The sequence below is a fragment of the Colobus angolensis genome, unplaced genomic scaffold, assembly GCF_000951035.1.
Source record: "Colobus angolensis palliatus isolate OR3802 unplaced genomic scaffold, Cang.pa_1.0 Scaffold385, whole genome shotgun sequence".
NCBI lineage: Eukaryota > Metazoa > Chordata > Mammalia > Primates > Cercopithecidae > Colobus > Colobus angolensis.
Window position 1 is genome coordinate 1,485,502 of NW_012117210.1, and position 16,580 is coordinate 1,502,081.

Below are 16,580 nucleotides of genomic sequence, written 5' to 3' on the forward strand. Positions count from 1 at the left end.
CAAGGAAATCACTTCTCAGTGTTCCATCTGCTTAGAATAGCAGTAGTAGAATAGTAGTAGTAATAGTAGTAATAATAGTAGAATCTACTCCTCAGGGATTGTTCAGGCCCCCTCCCTTCCCTACACATCAAGCTCGGGGATTTGCCCAGGAGTGGCAAATTGACTTTACTCACATGGCCCAAGTCAGGAAACTAAAATACCTCTTGGTCTGGGTAGACGCTTTCACTGGATGGGTAGAGGCCTTTCCCACAGGGTTGGAGAAGGCCACTGCGGTCATTTCTTCCCTACTGCCAGACAAAATTCCTCGGTTTGGCCTTCCCACCTCTATATAGTCCAATAACAGACCGGCCTTTATTAGTCAAATCACCCAAGCAGTTTCTCAGGCTCTGGGTGTTCAGTGGAAACTTCATACCCCTTACCATCCTCAATCTTCAGGAAAGGTAACATGGTCTTTTAAAAACACACCTCACTAAGCTCAGCCTCCAACTTAAAAAGGACTGGACAATACTTTTACCACTTGCCCTTCTCAGAATTCAGGCCTGTCCTCGGAATGCTACAGGGTACAGCCCATTTGAGCTCCTGTATGGATGCTCTTTTTATTAGGCCCCAGTCTCATTCCACACACCAGCCCAATTTGGACTGTGCCACAAAAACTTGTCATCCCTACTATCTTCTGTCTAGTCATGCTCCTATTCACCATTCTCAACTACTGATAAATGCCCTGCCCTTGTTTACACTGCCAGTTTACACTTTTCCTCCAAACCATCATAACTGATATCTCCCAGTTTTACCTCAAACTGCCACCCTTAAGTCTCTCTTGAAGTGGATAAAAGATCTTCAGTGGCAAGGTACACTCCAATACTTTCACCCTGATGAAGTCTTATTCTTTACTTTTATGCTCACTCATATTCTCATTCCCATTCTTATGCCACCCTCTATCTCTCCCCAGCTATCTCCACCACACTATCAATTTCACTCTCTCCTAGCTGTTTCTAATACTTCTTTAACAAAAAACTGGTGGCTTTGCATTTCTCTTTCCTCCAAAATCACCAAGGCTTCAACTTACTGCTAAAAAAAGGGAGACTCTATATATTTTTAAATGAAGAATATTGTTTTTACCTAAATCAATCTGACTTGGTGTATGACAACAAAAAAACTCAAGATAGAGCCCAAGAACTCACCAACCAAGCAAATAATCATGCTGAACCCCCTTAGGCACTCTCTAATTAGATGTCCTGGGTCCTCCCAATTCTTAGTCCTTTAATACCTGTTTTTCTCCTCTTATTCAGACCTTGTGTGTTCTGTTTAGTTCTCAATTCATACAAAACCGTATCCAGGCCATCATCATTCTGCATGACAAATGTTCCTTCTAACGACCCCACAATATCACCCCTTACCACAGAATCTTCCTTCAGCTTAATGTCTCCCACTCTGTGTTCCCACACTGCCCCTAATCCTGCTCAAAGCAGCCCTGAGAAACATCGCCCATTATCTCTCTATATCACCCCCCAAAATTTTTGCCACCCCAACACTTCACCACTATCTTGTTTTGTTTTTCTTATTAATATAAGAAGACAGAAATGTCAGGCCTCTGAGCCCAAGCCTACACATATACATCTAGATGGCCTGAAGCAACTGAAGAATCACAAAAGAAGTGAAAATGGCCAGTTCCTGCCTTAACTGATGACATTACCTTGTGAAATGCCTTCTCCTGGCTCAGACGTTCCCCCACTAAGCACCTTGTGACCCCAGTCCCTGCCCGCAAGAGAACAACCCCCTTTTACTAATTTTCCACTACCTACACAAATCCTATAAAACGGCCCCACCCCTAACTCCCTTTGCTGACTCCTTTTTTGGACTCAGCCTGCCCGCACCCAGGTGAAATAAACAGCCTTGTTGCTCACAAAAAGCCTGTTTGGTGGTCTCTTCATGGAGACACGCATGACAGTGGTCTCCCCCCTTTTGCTACTTTCCAGCTACCATTAAAATAGCTCTCCCTTTCTGGTTGTCTAGTTTTTGTGTCTGTGTTTTCCATCCTGGTTCACAGGTATACTGAGTTGGCATCTCAAAAGATCCCCATTTAGGCCATTGTGACTTAGAATATGCTTAGTTAGAGTGCTCTGCTTGGTTAAATATTTGCATGATGATTCACCGTATTTTGCATATACCCTGCTGGAGTTTCTAAAGGGGGAACTTTATGTTCTGCAGCTTTGGGGTCTTAGAGGCTTTGTTCTCCATAATTTAGAGTTCCCCTTTGGATTTGACCAAGTGGGGATGTATGTTGGACCCAAAATGTGCTGCTTGCAGACCTAGCTTTTCACAGGGCCATTACACCCTGAACCAATTTGGTCCACCCATGTCATGGCTACCTGGCACAATGTGTCAGGGGCTCAAAGTTTGGGAGGGGCCAGTTCCTTATATGCACCTCCTGGCTGAGATTAGACCCTAAGTATGCTTTTCTGAGGGGGAAACCTATTTAGAGCTGCTGCACGTCTTAGGGAGAATTTCTCCTAGACACCCTCACGTGATTCTCAGTTGCCTGAGAATGCCCCAAAGGGCTGAGGGGAGCAACATGTTCTGTTTCTTCAGAGTGGAAAATTTCACACTCATGAACTTGAAGGTTCAGAATTGGTCAAATCTGATAGGGGAAAGGACCAAAACATACATACACACACATACACAAACACACACACACACACACACACACAAAAGAAAAACAAAACAAGCAAAACTAACAATGATCACACAAATTATATGATTTCTGAGTGCTCTAAGTGTAAGTAGGAAATTAACACCAGCTGATTGTTAATGCTAATTCTAGTCATTTAAAAGAATTTGCAAGACAGAATCCCAAACCAGTTCCTTACCTAGTGATGGGGGCCCCAGTTGAAGATTGCTTTTTGCAGATGCAGAAGCAGACAGGCTCACCTTCCTTGATGGAAGAGAGTGGAAACGCCTACAAAAAAAGGAATTTTTGTTGTTGTTTTATTTTGTTTTGTTTTTAACAGCAAGTAAACCTCAGACCCCCAACTGGAAAATGTTGGAAGATCAGAGATCCCTGGAGGAAAGGGTCCTGGACTTTGGCAAATTGTCCTCTCAGTTTGGGCTATAAGGTACCCAAGCTGGTGCCGAGCACTGAGAGGTGAGCTACTGCAGGCTGGGTCACTTTCACTCAGGATCCCTTCGTGGTTACCAGATGTCAATTGAGTAAAATGACAAGTCTCAATCATTTTAGGGGATTTATTCGCCAAAGTTAAGGATGTACTCGGGAGACAGGTCTATGCCTATCTCCGAAGATGATTTTGCGGGCTCCAAATTTAGAGGAGAAAGGGTGGTATATTGAGAAGTACACAATTTTCACGTAAGAGGAGGGTAGGGAAAAATAGTCATTCATGCCTTTGTCTGGCTCAGGGAATCTGCATTAGTAAGATGACATAAAAGAGGCAGAGGAAAAATGTGGGGACTATGCATTTTACATAAGATAACAGACAAAATGGGACAGGGGAACACTGAGACGTGCGTTTATGTCTAGTGTGCCGAGGGTTACTGCACCTGTAAAGATAAGCTATCAATTTTCATTGCCATGGTGACATTTTCACAACTCACTAGGAATTTCCTTGTGGGCAAAATATGGAGGAGGCATGTAGCTTTTCATCTTGTAGCCATCTTATTGAGGAGCCAAAAGGGAGAGGCAGGTTTGCATGACCCAGTTCCCAGTTTGACATTTCCCTTTCACTAAATGAGTTTGGCGTCCCAAAATTTAATTTTCTTTCACAGATTCCATGGGGAAAGGAGGGCCTGGAGCTTCCTACTCTGCTATCTTTCAGATGTCACTCAAAAACAGTATTCTATCGCTTTTATAAACAGGGACACCAAAGCTCAGAGAGTGACTTGTACAAGATTATGCAATTAATACAAATACAGCTGGGATTTGACTCTTTTATTTTTATTTTTTTAAAATAAAATTTTCCAGGTTTTGTGATTTTTTTTTTTAAAAAAAGAAACTTAGTATCTTGGAGTAGTTTTAGATTTGCTAAAAAGTTGCTAAGATAGCTCAGAGAGTTCCCATATCAGCCCACTTCCCTTCCTTTGGCCCTACACAGAGTTATGGTTTTTATTATCGTCTTAGATTAGTATGGTACATTTGTTATAAGTAATAAACCAATATTGATACATTATTATTACTAAAGTCCATACTTTATTCAATTTTCTTAGTTTTTATCTATTGACTTTTTCTGTTCTAGGAGCCAGTCCATGATACCACATTACATTTAGTTGTCATTTCTCCTTAGTCTCTTCTTGACTGTGACAGTTTCTCAAACTTGTTTTGATGACCTATTGAGGAGTACTGCTGAGGTATTTTGTAGAATGTCCCTCAATTGGGATTTGTCTTATGCTTTCCTCATGATTAGAATGGAGTTATAAGTGTTTGAGAGAAAGATCACAAAGGTAATGTTCCATTCTTATCACACCATATCAAGGCTTTGGTCAGCTAACCAAGGTAGTGTTTGCCAAGTTTTTCCACTATCAAGTTACTTCACCCCTTTTCCATACTCTATTCTTTGAAAGGAAGTTACCAAGTCCAGCCCACACTTATGAGGGTTTGAGGGGGATTAAGTGCCACTTCCTGGAAGGCAAGTATCTGTGTAAATTATTTAGAATTCCTCTATAAGGAAGAATAACTTACTTTGTAGCCCAAATTGTTCCAACTTTGTCCATTGCAAGCTCTTTCAGGCTGGCTCCTGTGTCCATTTGGCATGCTCCCATAATTTTGTTTTTGAGTACTTTCTGAAGTTGCCTCTAAATTTCATTCTGAACACCTATCTACCTCAGTTCAGTTCCTTTTACCCAGTACATCATGCCTGGCTTTCAACAGAAAAAATTTAAGACATGCTAAAAAGCATAAAAACAAACAAACAAAACCACAGTCTTGAAACAAAGCAAACACTAGAACCAGACTCAGACGTGGCATATATTTTGGAATTATGGGACCAGAGATTTAAAGTAACTATGATTAATATGCTAAGGGTTCTTAGTTTGCTTGGGCTGCTATAACTTATACTGTAGGCTGTGTGGCTTAAACAGCAGAAATTTATTTCTCACAGTTTTGGAAGCTGGGAAGTTTAAGATCAAGGTGATAGTAATTTGATTTCTGGTGAGGGCCCATTTCTTGACTTGTAGATGGTCACTTTCTTGCTGTGTCCTCGTATGGCAGAGAGAGAGAAAACTGGCATCTCTTCCTCTTATAAGGGCACTAGCCTTATTCAACTAGGGCCCTATCCTTATGACTTCATTTAACCTCTGTCACCTTCTTACAGGCCCTATAAATGTAAAACAGAAAACTACAAAGATTCTAGAAGATAACATAGGAGAACATAGAGGTAACCTTGTGTTTGGCAATGAGTTTTTAGATACAACACATGAAGCACAATCCATGAAAGAAAAAATTGGTAAATTAGACCTCATCAAAGTTAAAACCTTCTGTTTTACGAAAGACACTGTTAAGTAAATGAAAAGACACGACAAAGACTAGGAGAAAATATTTGCAGAAGACATATTTGATAAACGACTGTTATCAAAAATATATGAAGAACTCTTAAAACTCAATAAGAAAATGAGCAACCCAATGAACAGATGTGCAAAAGACCTGAATGGACATCTGCCCAAAGAAGATATACAGATGGTAAATATGCATATGAAAAGATGCTCAACATATATGTCATTAGGGAGCTGCAAAATTAAAACAACAATGAGATACCACTCCACACCAATTAGAATGGCTAAAATCCAAAACACTGATACCACCAATGTTGCTGAAGATGTAGAACAGAAACTCTTTCATAGCTGGTGGGAATGCAAAATGGTACAGATGCTGTGGAAGACAGTTTGGTAGTTTCTTACAAAACTAAATATGCCTTATGCTCTTAGGTGTTTACCTCAACGAATTGAAAACATATATCCATGCAAAATCCTACACAAAAATTTTTATATCAACTTTATTCATTATTGCCAGAAATTAGAAGTAATCGAGATGTCCTTTAATGATGAGTAAATTTTAAGAAAAGCTATGGTATACCTATACAATGCAATATTATTCAGTGATAAAAAGGAATGAACTGTCAAGCCACAAAAGACCCAGAGGACCCTTAAATGCACGTTGCTGAGTGAAAGAAACCAGTCTGAAAAGCCACATACTATTGTGATTCTAATGATATGATGTTCTGCAAAAGGGAAAACTATAGATATATTAAAAAGATAAGTGGTTGTCAGGGCTTTGGTGTGGTCATGGCAAGTGGGGAAAAGATGAATGAGTGGAGCACAGGGCATTTTCAGGACAGTGAAATTATGCTGGATGATACTGTAATGATGGATACATGACATTAATACATTTGGCAAAACCCATAGAACTGTATAGCACACAGAATGAACACTAACATATGGACTTTAATTTATCAATATTGATTCACTGATTGTAAAAATATGCCACAGTCACGCAAATGTTAATAACAGGGAAAACTGGGGGCAGGGAGTAAGGGATATATGGAGACTGTACTTTCTGCTCAGTTTTTCTGTAAACCTGAAACTGCTTTTAAAAATAAAGTCTTTTAATTTAAAAATTAATATCAGGACTCGGGTGCAGTGGCTCATGCCTGTAATCCTAGCACTTTGGGAGGCCGAGGCTGGTGGATCACCTGAAGTCAGGAGTTTGAGACCAGGCTGGCCAACATGGCGAAGCCCTGTCTGTACTAAAAATACACACAAAAAATTAGCTGGATGTGGTGGTGGGAGCCTGTAATCCCAGCTACTTGGGAGGCTGAGGCAGGAGAATTGCTTGAACCTAGGAGGCGGAGGTTGCAGTGAGCCAAGATGGCGCCACTGCACTCCAGCCTGGGTGACGGAGCGAGACTCTGTCTCTAAATAAATAAATAAATAAATAAAATTAATATCAGGTAGACAGGGAAGGGAAACAAAAACTAGCAGAATTATCCCCCCCCCACCAAAGACAACCTGATTAACAAATGTACAAAAGACTTGAATAGACATTTCTCTAAAGAAAATATACAAATGGCCAATAAGTACATGAAGAGATGCTTAACATCATTAGTCATTAAGCAAATGCAAATTAAAACAATAATGAGATACCACTTCACACAGACTAGGAAGGGCTATAATTTTAAAAAAAGACAGTAACAAGTGCTGACAAAGATGTGGAGAAATTGTAACCTTCATACATTACTGGTGGGAATGTAAAATGGTGTAACTGCTGTGTAAAACAGTCTGGCAGTTTCTTTAAAGGTTAGACATACAGTTACTATATGACACAGGAATTTTCCTCCTATGTATATACATAAGAGAAATAAAAATTTATTTCCACACAAAAACTTGTACACAAATGTTCATAGCAGTGTTATTCATAAAAGCCAAAAAGTAGAAACAGTCTTTACGTCCATCAGCTGATTAATGGATAAACAGAGTTAATATATTTGTGCAATGTACTATTATTTGGAAATACCACCAAATGAAGTAGTGATACCTGCTACAACATGAATGTCCTTGAAAACATGTTAAGTGAAATAAGCCAGTCACAAAAGATGACATATTTTATGATTCCACGTATACAAGGTGACGTCAAAAGATTTGTAGAGTAATGATATTAAAAGATAAAAATAAAACATGTAAACTTTATTTCTCAACATAAGCTCCATCAAGTTCAAGACACTTTTGTAAACAATGATACTAGTGATTTAGTCTGTCTCTAAAGAACTGAGAGTTCTGAGAATTTAGCCATGTTAATGCAATCTTTTTTACATTATTAAGAAAAATGGGTGCCCTTGACAGATGTTTTTAAAGATTAGGAAACAAAAAGAAATCAGAAGGTCTAAAGAGATATCATGAAGTTGGAAAATACAACAACTGAAGTAAAAAAATTACTAGAAGGGCTTAACAGCAGATTTAATCTGGCAGAAGAAAACATTGATGAACTTGAAGATAGGTCAATTGAGATTATCCAGTTGAGGAACAGAAGGTAAAAAGAATGAAGGAAAGTTAACAGACCCCAAGAAACTTGTGGGACAATATTAATCATGCAATATGCCTCAGAAAAATTTCAGGAGAAGAAAGAGAAAAGGATAAAAAGAATATTTTAAGAAATAATGGCAGAAAAGTTCCCAAATTTGATGAAAAATATTAATTTACACATTCAAGAAGCCAAACAAACTTTAAGAGACACATTATAATTAAACTATCCAAAGTTAAAGCCAAATAGAATCTTTTGTTTGTTTGTTTTGAGACAGAGCCTTGCTCTGTTGCCCAGGCTGGAGTGCAGTGGCATGATCTTGGCTCGCTGCAACCTCCCCCTCCTGGGTTCAAGCAATTCTCCTGCCTTAGCCTCCTGAGTAGTTGGGACTACAGGCACACGCCACCATGCCTGGCTAATTTTTGTATTTTTAGTAGAGATGGGGTTTTGCCATGTTGGCCAGGATAGTCTTATACTCCTGACCTTAGGTGATCCGCCCACCTCAGGCTCCCAAAGTGCTGGGATTACAGATGTAAGCCACCGTGCCAGGCTGAAAGCCAAATAGAATCTTGAAAGCAGCAAGAGAAAAGTGGCTTATTACATACAGGGAGTCTGCAATAAGATTAACACTTTTTATCAGAAACCATGGAAGCCTGAAGGTGATGGTAAGACATATTCAAAGTTCTAAAAGAAAAAAAAAATTTTAAAGACCCCCCCAAGTCCCTATCAACTAAGACATCTATATTGGGTAAAATTATGCTTCAAAAATAAGGCAAAATTAAGACATTCTCAGATAAACAAAAACTGACCTAGTTGATTGCTAGCATTCCTGACCTAGAAGAAATGTTAAAAATAGTCCTACAAACTCAAATGAAAGATGAATCTACACATAGGTAAACATATGAAAGAGCATATTAGTGAATCTTTTATTTATAGTTCTCTTTTTTTCCTATGTGATTTAGAAGACAACTTCATGAAACAATAATTATGAATTTATTTTGGTGGGCACACAAAGTGTAAAGATGTTATTTTTGACAATAATGATATAAAGGGAGGGAGAATGGAGCTATATTGTTTGAAAGTTTTTGTATACTTTTGAAATTAAGTTTGTGTTAACCTGAACTACATTGTTACATATTAAGATGTTAATATGTGATCGTAATCCTCACGGAACCATGAAGAAAATAACAAAAATGTATAGTTAAAAAAAAAGGAAATTAAACTGGTACACTAGAAAATATCTATTAAGTCAAAAGAAGAAAGTAATGAAGTGACTGTAGAACAAAAATTTATTAGACATATAGAAAATAAAATTTCAAAATGGTAGAAGTAATTTTTTTATCAGTAATTACATCAAATATAAATGCATTAAACTCTCCAATTAAAAGGCAGACATTGGCAGACTGGATTTAAAAACATGATATAACAGGTCTCTACAGGAGACAGTTTATATACAAAGATGCAAGTATCTTGAAAGTAAAAGAATAGAAAACATATACCCTGCATTCTGTAACCAAAAGAGAATTGAAGTACCTATATTAATATCAGACAAATTAAGACTTTTAGACAAAAGCTGTTACTAGAGACGAAAGACATTTTATCCATTTCATCATGATAAAGGGGTCAATCAAGAAAATATAAACTCCAAAACACATGAAGCAAAAACTGACAAAAGTGAAGGGAGAAGTAGACTAGTCAGTAATAATTGGAGACTTTTATACTCCACCTACAGTAATGGGTAGAACAACTAGGTAAAACATGAAAAATGAAATAGAAGTGTTTTATAACACCACAGAACAACTAGACCTAACAAACATCTACAGAACATTCCACCCAACAACAGCAAATTATACATTCTTCTTAAGTGCACATGGACCATTCCCCAGGATACAGCATAGAGCATATGCTAGGCCATGAAAAAAGCCTTTACAAGGTCTTTCCTTTAAGATGGCTGACTAGAGACATCTTGTAATCACCTCTTCCACAAGAAGAACCTAAATAGTGAATAGATAATTTCCCTTTGAATAGATCGTCCAAGAGAGAACACTGGAATTAAACAGATAAATGACAGGAAATACTTTAAGGAAGGAAGGAGAGGGAAGTGAGGCAGCCTGCTCAACTGGGATTGTCTGGAAGCCTGGAGAGACTCCCCAGTGTGAGGAAAAAGTGAGAGTCTCTCTCTCCGCCCCCCACCCCTTGAGTGGCCCACATTCCCACCATGGACTCTTGCAATCCAGCCACAAGAGAGCCCCCTGAGATATGTGAGCCCTGGAACTAACAAGAAGTACCTGGAGATTGTGCAATGGCACTGCTTCAAAAAGGGAGCTCATGCTGGATTCCACACATCCCCTGAGTCCTAAGTAGTTGTGGAAAAGTGCCATTTTGAGGTCCCAGCCCCCAACAGACTGCACCCTTCCTTGGAGCTTAACAGTGCCTGCATTGCCGCATCCCTGGAGCTCCACTGACATTCCCTGCCTACAGCCACCACAGTGGCTGGCTGATGCTGCCAGGGCCAAAGTGTGGGCCACCGGCAGTGACCTTGCTGTCTTCAGCAGTAGAACAATTGTACATTTTCATGTGCTCAGACAGCCTGCCTGCAGCTGCCATCACTATAGGCTACATCTGCTGGGGCTGAAGCATGAGCAAAGCACACACCCCACCCACCTGCATACAGATACTACCAATGAAAGCACCTGTGCCCTCCCCAGTAATGGCCACAGCATAGTCCCTGCCATACGCCACCTTACTATTCTTCTGGGAGCCTAGGGATCACCCTGCTCCTGCCTACCACAGCCAGCACCTGCACACACCATCAAGGAACCTAGGATAAGCCTCTGCCAGCCCAGCTTTGCCCACAACCCTTTTATGCCAGAACATGCAGTCTGGGGACATGGGAATTTTCCAGTTTAGTTCAACACCATTGACACCTGGGCATTCTTCCTGGGGGCCAAAGGTTGGGCCCGCCCACCTACTACCACCTCCTACTACCACCACAGCTTGCGCCTATCTATACCCACCACCTGCCGGTCTGGAGACTGCCCCACCCAGCCCAGACCACTGCCAACACAAGTGAACACTGCCTGGGACCCAGAGGGTGATCATGGAATTGCTACTGCTGTCCTCCCCACCACACCTGTTGCCCAAGTGTCCAAGAACCCACCCACCTACCTGTACAATTGCTACCACTACTGGCATCCAAGCAAGCCACCTGGAGGCCCAGGCATCAGCCTGCCTGAAGCTGCTAACACTAAGGCCAGTGCATACCATCCTGGGGCCAAGGACAGGCACACTCAGCCCACTGTAATCACCAATGAGACCTGAAGACTGGCCTACCTGGTGTTCCAGTCCCCAGCAAAATATTACCACAGTCTCCACTAATAACCACACCCTAAACCATTTGAGGAATCACAGATACCACTGTGTCACAGATACCACTGACACTGTTTACAGCTGAAGAAATCATACAGAAACTGCATTGTGCAATACACTATTGTACACACCCAGAATCAAAGCCAAATTGCCTTACCCAACGAACACCATAGATACATCTTTAGAAAAAAGTCATCCCCTTCAAAAAATTAGAAGAAGTGACTTATACTAGAAGCACAGATATCAATATAAAGACACAGGAAACATGAAAAAGCAAGGAAATATGACATTTCCAAAGAAATAATTTTCCAGCAACAGATAACAATGAAAAGGAAATTTTCAAAATCTCAGATAAAGACTTCGAAATACTGGTTTTAAAGAAGCTCAGTGAGATAAAAAAAAAAAATTGAAACCATAAAGAAATCAGAAAAACTATTCAGGATATGAATGAGGAATTTACTGAAGAGATAGATATATAAAAGAATCAAGTAGAAATTCTGGAACTGAATAATTTATTGAATGAAATATGAAATACATCTGGAAACTTCGACAATAGACTAGATCAAGCAGAAGTATCTCCAAACTTAAAAACAGATCTTTTTGAACATTAAAAAAGCACACTGAGGCTGGGCGTGGTGGCTCATGCCTGTAATCCCAGCAATTTGGGAAACCGAGGTGGACAGATCACCTAAGGTCAGTAGTTCAAGACCAGCCTGGCCAATATGGCGAAATCCTGTCTCTAATAAAAATACAAAATTTAGCTGGGCATGGTGGTGGGTGCCTGAAATCCCAGCTACTCAGGAGGCTGAGGCAGGAGAATCACCTGAGCCTGGGAGGCAGATGTTTCAGTGAGCTGAGATCGTGCCACTGCACTCCAGCCTGGATGACAAGAGCGAGACTCCATCTCAAAAAATAAAAAATAAAAAAATTAAAAAGCACATTGGAAAGGGTTTACATATCATCATGGCAGACTGGAGGCAGGACTAGATTGCAGCTCCAGAGAGAGTAGCATGCAGAGGCTCACATTGTGAATTTTAGCTCCAGATTGACTGCAAGAACAAACCAGCAATCACAAGAGGGCCCATGGAAGAAAGGAAGGAAGGAAAGAAGGATGGAAGGAAGGAAGAGAAAACCATAATCCTCCTAGGTACACAACTCCAGTGACCTGGGAATCTCATCCCCATCCCCCACAGCAGCCACAGCAAGACCCATCCAAGGAGAATCTGAGCTCAGACACACCTAGCCCCAACCCCATCTGATGATCATTCCCTATCCATATGATAGTAGAAGACAAAGGGCATATAATCTTGGGAGTCTGAGGGCCCCACATGCCACCAGTTCCTCTCCACACTACTATAGCTGATGCTTTCTGGAAAGTGCCACCTCCTGGCAGGAGACCAAACAGCACAAAAATAGACCATTAAACCACCAAAGCTATGGACCCTCATGGAGTCCACTGCACCTAAGGACCCTCACAGAGTCCATTGCACCCTCTGCCACCTTCGCTGGAACAGGCGCTGATATCCATGGCTGAGCGACCCATAGATGGTTCACATCACAGGACTCTATGCAGAAACCCCCCATACTAGCCTCGAGCCAGGTAGACTAGCTGGGTGTCTAGACCCAGAAGAAAGACAATAATCACTGCAGTTCAGCTCATAGGAAGCCACATGCATAGGAAAAGGGGGAGAGTATTACATCAAGGGAACACCCTGTGGTACAAAAAATCTGAACAATAGCCTTCAGCCCTAGACCTTCCCTCTGACAGAGCCTACCCAAAGGAGAAGGAACCAGAAAACCAATCCTGGTAATATGACAAAACAAGGCTCTTCAGCACCCCCCCCCAAAATCACACTAGTTCACCAGCAATGGATCTAAACCAAGAATAAATACCTGATTTACCTGAAAAAGAGTTCAGGAGGGTAGTTATTAAGCTAATCAGGGAGGCACCAGAGAAAGACAAAGCCCAATGCAAAAAAGTCCAAAAAAATGATACAAGAAGTGAAGGGAGAAATATCCATGAAAATAGATAACTTAAAGAAACCTCAATCAAAAACTCAGGAAACTTTGGACACACTTTTAGAAATGTGAAATGCTCTGGAAAGTCTCAGCAATAGAATTGAACAAGTAGAAGAAAGAAATTCAGAGCTTGAAGATAAGGTCTATGAATTAACCCAATCCAGCAAAGACAAAGAATAAGGAAATATGAACAAAACCTCCAAGAAATCTGGGATTATGTTAAATGACCAAACTTAAGATAATCGGTGTACCTGAGGAGGAAGAGAATTCTAAAAGCCTGGAAAACATATTTGGGGGAATAATCGAGGAAAACTTTCCTGGCTTTGCGAGAGACCTAGACATCTGAATACAAGAAGCACAAAGAACACCTGGGAAATTCAGCACAAAAAGATATTTGCCTAGGCACATTGTCTTCAGGTTATCCAAAGTTAAGACCAAGGAAAGAATCTTAAGAGCTGTGAGATGGAAGCACCAGGTAACCTATAAGGAAAACCTTAACGGCAGATTTCTCAGCAGAGACCCTAAAAGCTAGAAGGGATTGGGGCCCTATCTTCAGCCTCCTCAAACAAACAATTATCAGCCAGTAATTTTGTATTCAGTGAAACTAAGCATCATATATGAAGGAAAGATACAGTCATTCTCAGACAAACAAATACTGAGAGAATTTGCCATTACCAAGCCACTACTATAAGAACTGTTTAAAGGAGCTCTAAATCTTGAAAGAAATCCTGGAAACACTTCAAGACAGAACCTCTTTAAAGCATAAATGACACAGGACCTATAAAACAAAAATACAAGGTAAAGAGCAAAATCAAAATACAAACCAAAGTACACAGGCGACAAAGAGCATGATGAATGCAATGGTACTTCAAATTTCAATACCAACATTGCATGTAAATGGCCTAAATGACCCACTTAAAAGATACAGAATTGCAGAATAGGTAAGAACTCACCAACCAACTATGTGCTGCTTTCAGGGAACTCACCTAACACATAAGGACTCATATAAACTTAAAGTAAAGGGATGGAGAAAGGTATTTCATGCACATGGACACCAAAAGTGAGCAGGGGTAGCTATTCTTTTTTTCTTTTTTTGAGACAGAGTCTCGCTCATTGCCCAGGCTGGAGTGCAGTGATGCGATCTCGGCTCACTGCAAGCTCTGCCTCCTGGGTTCATGCCATTCTCCTGCCTCAGCCTCCCAAGTAGCTGGTACTACAGGCACCCGCCACCATGCCTGGCTAATTTTTTTTTTTTTTTTTTTTTGTATTTTTAGTAGAGACAGGGTTTCACCATGTTAGCCAGGATGGTCTCGATCTCCTGACCTCATGATCTGCCCGCCTTGGCCTCCCAAAGTGCTGGGATTACAGGCATGAGCCACCATGCCCAGCCAGGGGTAGCTATTCTTATATCAGACAAAACAAATTTTAAAGCAACAGCAGTTAAAAGGGACAAAAGAGGGCATTATATAATAGTAAAAGGCCTTGTCCAACAGGAAAATATCACAATTCTAAACATATAGATACTAAACACTGGAGATCCCAAATTTATAAAACAGTTACTACGAGTTGGATGTGGTGGCTCATGCCTGTAATCCCAGCACTTTAGGAGGCTGAGGCGGGCAGATCACCAGAGGTTGGGAGTTGAAGACCAGCCTGACCAACATGGAGAAACCTCGTCTCTATTAAAAATACAAAATTAGCCAGGTGTGGTGGGAGGCTGAGGCAGGAGAATTGCTTGAACCCAGAAGATGGAGGTTGCAGTGAGTTGCGATCACGTCATTGCACTCCAGCCTGGGCAACAAGAGCAAAACTCCATCTCAAAAAAAAAAGAAAGAAAAGAAAAGAAAGAAAACAAAACAAAACAAAAAACCTGTTACTAATAGACCTAAGAAATGAGATAGACAGCAACACAATAGTTGTGGGGGACTTCAATACTCCACTGACAGCCCTAGACAGGTCATCAAGACAGAAAGTCAACAAAGAAACAATGGATTTAAACTATATGTTGGAAGAAATGGACTTAACAGATATATATAGAACATTTCATCCAAAAACTGCAGAATTGACTATCTATTCAGTTAGATACCCTGAACAGACCAATAACAAGCAGTGAGATTGAAATGGTAATTTAAAAATTACCAACAAAAAAGTCCAAGACCAGACGGATTCACAGCAGAATTATATCAGACATTCAAAGAAGAATTGGTACCTATCCTTTTGATGCTATTCCACAAGGTAGAGAAAGAAGGAACCTTCCCAAATTCATTCTATGAAGCCAGCATCACCCTAATACCAAAACCAGCAAAGGGCATAACCAAAAAAGAAAATTACAGACCAATATGTTTGATGAACACAGAGGCTAAAATCCTCAACAAAATACTAGCTAACCAGTTCCAACAACATATCAAAAAGATAATCCACCATGATCAAGTAAATTTGATACCAGGGATGGTTTAACATATGCAAGTCAATAAATGTGATACACCACATAAACAGAATTAAAAACAAAAATCACATGATCATCACAATACATGCAGAAAAAGCATTTGACAAAATCCAGCATCGCTTTATGATTAAAACGCCCAGCAAAATCGGCATACATGGGACATGCCTTAATTTAATAAAAGCCATCTATGACAAACCCAGAGCCAACATAATACTAAAAAGGGAAAAGTTGAAAGCATTCCCTCTGAGAACTGGAACAAGACAAGGATGCCCACTGTCACCACTCCTCTTCAACATAGTACGGGAAGCCCTAGCCAGAGCAATCAGACAAGAGAAATAAATAAAGGGCATCCAAATCGGCAAAGAGGAAGTCAAACTGTCACTGTTTGCTGATGATATGGTCATTTACCTTGAAAACCATAAGGACTCCTCCAGAAAGCTCCTAGAACTGATAAAAGAATTCAGCAAAGTATGGGGTGGAGCAAGATAGCTCCAGTCTCCAACTCCCAGCGCGAGCGACACAGAAGACCAGTGATTTCTGCATTTTCAACTGAGGTACTGGGGTCATCTCACTAGGGAGTGCCGGACAATCAGTGCTGGTCAGCTGCTGCAGCCTGACCAGCGAGAGCTGAAGCAGGGCGAGGCATCGCCTCACCTGGGAAGCGCAACGGGGAAGGGAATCCCTTTTCCTAGCCAGGGGAACTGAGACACACAACACCTGGAAAATCGG